The sequence below is a fragment of the Mytilus trossulus genome, unplaced genomic scaffold (assembly GCF_036588685.1).
Source record: "Mytilus trossulus isolate FHL-02 unplaced genomic scaffold, PNRI_Mtr1.1.1.hap1 h1tg001050l__unscaffolded, whole genome shotgun sequence".
NCBI lineage: Eukaryota > Metazoa > Mollusca > Bivalvia > Mytilida > Mytilidae > Mytilus > Mytilus trossulus.
In genome coordinates this window covers 15,001-21,397 of record NW_026963620.1, presented here as the reverse complement: position 1 = coordinate 21,397, position 6,397 = coordinate 15,001, and positions in this window count along the sequence as shown.

Sequence of the window (6,397 nt, the reverse complement as noted above, 5' to 3'; positions counted from 1 at the left end):
TTAGTGGCCCCGCGTCGACTCTGTTGCCTGCCTTCCTTTTCTCTCCTCGCTGCATCCATCGAGGAGTCAGTTTAAGCCCGTAAGACACGCAGGCGAGCTGCCTTAGCTCTCCTCGCTGCATCGCGGAGTCAGTCTAAAGCCGGCAAACTATATCCTCGTTAAAATTTTTTTTACGGGGGTGAAATTTTCATCGTGGTGTCGCACGTTAGACGCGGACAGGCTACCGCGGGTCTCTCGATCATCCAGGCCGGCAAACTATACCCTCGGTAAAATTTTTTTACGAGGGTGAAATTTTCATCGTGGTGTCGCACGTTAGACGCGGACAGGCTACCGCGGGTCTCTCGATCATCCAGGCCGGCAAAGTATACCCTCGGTAAAAATTTTTTACGAGGGTGAAATTTTCATCGTGGTGTCGCACGTTAGACGCGGACAGGCTATCGCGGGTCTCTCGATCATCCAGGCCGGCAAAGTATACCCTCGGTAAAAAAATTTTACGAGGGTGAAATTTTCATCGTGGTGTCGCACGTTAGACGCGGACAGGCTACCGCGGGTCTCTCGATCATCCAGGCCGGCAAACTATACCCTCGGTAAAATTTTTTTACGAGGGTGAAATTTTCATCGTGGTGTCGCACGTTAGACGCGGACAGGCTACCGCGGGTCTCTCGATCATCCAGGCCGGCAAAGTATACCCTCGGTAAAAAAATTTTACGAGGGTGAAATTTTCATCGTGGTGTCGCACGTTAGACGCGGACAGGCTACCGCGGGTCTCTCGATCATCCAGGCCGGCAAACTATACCCTCGGTAAAATTTTTTTACGAGGGTGAAATTTTCATCGTGGTGTCGCACGTTAGACGCGGACAGGCTATCGCGGGTCTCTCGATCATCCAGGCCGGCAAAGTATACCCTCGGTAAAAAAATTTTACGAGGGTGAAATTTTCATCGTGGTGTCGCACGTTAGACGCGGACAGGCTACCGCGGGTCTCTCGATCATCCAGGCCGGCAAACTATACCCTCGGTAAAAAATTTTTACGAGGGTGAAATTTTCATCGTGGTGTCGCACGTTAGACGCGGACAGGCTATCGCGGGTCTCTCGATCATCCAGGCCGGCAAAGTATACCCTCGGTAAAAAATTTTTACGAGGGTGAAATTTTCATCGTGGTGTCGCACGTTAGACGCGGACAGGCTACCGCGGGTCTCTCGATCATCCAGGCCGGCAAAGTATACCCTCGGTAAAAAAATTTTACGAGGGTGAAATTTTCATCGTGGTGTCGCACGTTAGACGCGGACAGGCTATCGCGGGTCTCTCGATCATCCAGGCCGGCAAACTATACCCTCGGTAAAATTTTTTTACGAGGGTGAAATTTTCATCGTGGTGTCGCACGTTAGACGCGGACAGGCTATCGCGGGTCTCTCGATCATCCAGGCCGGCAAAGTATACCCTCGGTAAAATTTTTTTACGAGGGTGAAATTTTCATCGTGGTGTCGCACGTTAGACGCGGACAGGCTACCGCGGGTCTCTCGACCATCGAGGCCTTCAAACTATACCCTCGGTAAAATTTTTTTACAAGGGTGAAATGTTCATCGGTAAGCCGCACGTTAGATGCGGACAGGCTACCGCGGGTCTCTCGACCATCGAGGCCGTCTAACTATACCCTCGGTAAAAAAAATTTACAAGGCTGAAATGTTCATCGGGAAGCCGCACGTTAGACGAGGCAGGCTACCGCGGGTCTCTCGACCATCGAGGCCTTCAAACTATACCCTCGGTAAAAAATTTTTACAAGGGTGAAATGTTCATCGGGAAGCCGCACGTTAGATGCGGACAGGCTACCGCGGGTCTCTCGACCATCGAGGCCGTCTAACTATACCCTCGGTAAAAAAAATTTACAAGGCTGAAATGTTCATCGGGAAGCCGCACGTTAGACGAGGCAGGCTACCGCGGGTCTCTCGACCATCGAGGCCGTCTAACTGTACCCTCGGTAAAAAAAATGTACAAGGCTGAAATGTTCATCGGGAAGCCGCACGTTAGACGCGGACAGGCTACCGCGGGTCTCTCGACCATCGAGGCCGTCTAACTGTACCCTCGGTAAAAAAAATTTACAAGGCTGAAATGTTCATCGGAAGCCGCACGTTAGACGAGGCAGGCTACCGCGGGTCTCTCGACCATCGAGGCCGTCTAACTGTACCCTCGGTAAAAAAAATGTACAAGGCTGAAATGTTCATCGGGAAGCCGCACGTTAGACGCGGACAGGCTACCGCGGGTCTCTCGACCATCGAGGCCGTCTAACTATCCCCTCGGTAAAAAAATTTACAAGGCTGAAATTTCCATCGGGAAGCCGTACGTTAGACGCAGGCAAGCTACCGCGGGTCTCTCGACCATCGAGGCCGTCTAACTGTACCCTCGGTAAAAAAAATTGACAAGGCTGAAATATTCATCGGGAAGCCGCACGTTAGACGAGGCAGGCTACCGCGGGTCTCTCGACCATCGAGGCCGTCTAAATATACCCTCGGTAAAAAAAAATTTACAAGGCTGAAATGTTCATCGGGAAGCCGCACGTTAGACGCAGGCAAGCTACTGCGGGTCTCTCGACCATCGAGGCCGTCTAACTGTACCCTCGGTAGAATTTTTTTTACCAGGCTGAAATGTTCATCGGGAAGCCGCACGTTAGACGAGGACAGGCTACCGCGGATCTCTCGACCATCGAGGCCGTCTAACTGTACCCTCGGTAAAAAAAAATTTACAAGGCTGACATGTTCATCGGGAAGCCGCACGTTAGACGAGGCAGGCTACCGCGGGTCTCTCGACCATCGAGGCCGTCTGACTTTACCCTCGGTAAAATTTTTTACAAGGGTGAAATGTTCATCGGGAAGCCGCACGTTAGACGCGGACAGGCTACCGCGGATCTCTCGACCATCGAGGCCGTCTAACTGTACCCTCGGTAAAAAAAAATGTACAAGGCTGAAATGTTCATCGGGAAGCCGCACGTTAGACGAGGCAGGCTACCGCGGGTCTCTCGACCATCGAGGCCGTCTAACTATCCCCTCGGTAAAAAAAAATTTACAAGGCTGAAATTTCCATCGGGAAGCCGTACGTTAGACGCAGGCAAGCTACCGCGGGTCTCTCGACCATCGAGGCCGTCTAACTGTACCCTCGGTAAAAAAAATTGACAAGGCTGAGATATTCATCGGGAAGCCGCACGTTAGACGCGGACAGGCTACCGCGGATCTCTCGACCATCGAGGCCGTCTAACTGTACCCTCGGTAAAAAAAAATTTACAAGGCTGACATGTTCATCGGGAAGCCGCACGTTAGACGAGGCAGGCTACCGCGGGTCTCTCGACCATCGATCGAAGCCGTCTAACTGTACCCTCGGTAAAAAAAATGTACAAGGCTGAAATGTTCATCGGGAAGCCGCACGTTAGACGAGGCAGGCTACCGCGGGTCTCTCGACCATCGATCGAAGCCGTCTAACTGTACCCTCGGTAAAAAAAAATGTACAAGGCTGAAATGTTCATCGGGAAGCCGCACGTTAGACGAGGCAGGCTACCGCGGGTCTCTCGACCATCGAAGCCGTCTGACTGTACCCTCGGTAAAAAAAATTCACAAGGCTGAAATGTTCATCGGGAAGCCGCACGTTAGACGAGGCAGGCTACCGCGGGTCTCTCGACCATCGAAGCCGTCTAACTGTACCCTCGGTAAAAAAAATTCACAAGGCTGAAATGTTCATCGGGAAGCCGCACGTTAGACGCAGGCAGGCTACCGCGGGTCTCTCGACCATCGAAGCCGTCTAACTGTACCCTCGGTAAAAAATTTTTACAAGGCTGAAATGTTCATCGGGAAGCCGCACGTTAGATGCGGACAGGCTACCGCGGGTCTCTCGACCATCGAGGCCGTCAAACTATACCCTCGGTAAAAAAAATTTTACAAGGGTGAAATTTTCATCGGTAAGCCGCACGTTAGACGCAGGCAGGCTACCGCGGGTCTCTCGACCATCGAAGCCTTCAAACTATACCCTCGGTAAAACTTTTTTACGAGGGTGAAATTTTCATCGGGAAGCCGCACGTTAGAATAGTACAGCAGGTCTCTCGATGAAACGATCACATTTCATGTAACGTAACGTAACAAAGGCAGGCATCGTACACCCTAACCCTAAGCCGCCTCTTGACGATGCACGTCCCTAACCCTAACCCTAACCCTAACCCTAACCCTAACCCTAACCCTAACCCTAACCCTAACCCTAACCCTAACTAAAACCCTAACCCTAACCCTAACCCTAACCCTAACCCTAACCCTAACCCTAACCCTAACCCTAACCCTAACCCTAACCCTAACCCTAACCCTAACCCTAACCCTAACCCTAACCCTAACCCTAACCCTAACCCTAACCCTAACCCTAACCCTAACCCTAACCCTAACCCTAACCCTAACCCTAACCCTAACCCTAACCCTAACCCTAACCCTAACCCTAACCCTAACCCTAACCAGTCCGTGTCAGGACCCGAGCTGTCCTTAGTCCTCGATACGTTAGCCTGGTTTCGTTCGCGAATGTCAGGTCCATATGGACATAAGCATGGTATTCCTCGATACGTTAGCCTGGTTTCGCGAGTGTCAGGACCATATGGACATAAGCATGGTATTCCTCGATACGTTAACCTGGTTTCGCGAATGTCAGGACCATATGGACATAAGCATGGTATTCCTCGATACGTTAACCTGGTTTCGCGAATGTCAGGACCATATGGACATAAGCATGGTATTCCTCGATACGTTAACCTGGTTTCGCGAATGTCAGGACGTAAGCGGGACTTGTTAATTTTTGTTTTCCATGCCTTAACCGACCGCGGGTTGGGGACGACCACGTACACTGACACCCGCGGTAGCCCGCTAGCCAGGCCGTTCACGTCCCTTTACCAGCGGTAGCCCGCTATCGGGTCGACCACGTACACTGACACCCGCGGTAGCCCGCTAGCCAGGCCGTCCACGTCCCTTTACCCGCGGTAGCCCGCTATCGGGTCGACCACGTACACCGATACCCGCGGTAGCCCGCTAGCACGGCCGTCCACGTCCCTTTACCAGCGGTAGCCCAGTATCGGGTCGACCACGTACACTGACACCCGCGGTAGCCCGCTAGCCAGGCCGTCCACGTCCCTTTACCAGCGGTAGCCCGCTATCGGGTCGACCACGTACACCGACACCCGCGGTAGCCCGCTAGCCAGGCCGTCCACGTCCCTTTACCCGCGGTAGCCCGCTATCGGGTCGACCACGTACACCGATACCCGCGGTAGCCCGCTAGCACGGCCGTCCACGTCCCTTTACCCGCGGTAGCTCGCTATCGGGTCGACCACGTACACTGACACCCGCGGTAGCCCGCTAGCCAGGCCGTCCACGTCCCTTTACCAGCGGTAGCCCGCTATCGGGTCGACCACGTACACCGACACCCGCGGTAGCCCGCTAGCCAGGCCGTCCACGTCCCTTTACCCGCGGTAGCCCGCTATCGGGTCGACCACGTACACCGATACCCGCGGTAGCCCGCTAGCACGGCCGTCCACGTCCCTTTACCAGCGGTAGCCCAGTATCGGGTCGACCACGTACACTGACACCCGCGGTAGCCCGCTAGCCAGGCCGTCCACGTCCCTTTACCAGCGGTAGCCCGCTATCGGGTCGACCACGTACACCGACACCCGCGGTAGCCCGCTAGCCAGGCCGTCCACGTCCCTTTACCCGCGGTAGCCCGCTATCGGGTCGACCACGTACACCGATACCCGCGGTAGCCCGCTAGCACGGCCGTCCACGTCCCTTTACCCGCGGTAGCTCGCTATCGGGTCGACCACGTACACTGACACCCGCGGTAGCCCGCTAGCCAGGCCGTCCACGTCCCTTTACCAGCGGTAGCCCGCTATCGGGTCGACCACGTACACCGACACCCGCGGTAGCCCGCTAGCCAGGCCGTCCACGTCCCTTTACCCGCGGTAGCCCGCTATCGGGTCGACCACGTACACCGATACCCGCGGTAGCCCGCTAGCACGGCCGTCCACGTCCCTTTACCAGCGGTAGCCCAGTATCGGGTCGACCACGTACACTGACACCCGCGGTAGCCCGCTAGCCAGGCCGTCCACGTCCCTTTACCAGCGGTAGCCCGCTATCGGGTCGACCACGTACACCGACACCCGCGGTAGCCCGCTAGCCAGGCCGTCCACGTCCCTTTACCCGCGGTAGCCCGCTATCGGGTCGACCACGTACACCGATACCCGCGGTAGCCCGCTAGCACGGCCGTCCACGTCCCTTTACCCGCGGTAGCTCGCTATCGGGTCGACCACGTACCTTCTCAGCCGCGGGTAAGCCCGATGAAAAAAAAAAAAAAAAAAAAAAAAAAAAAAATTTCCCATCCCATCGCATGCGG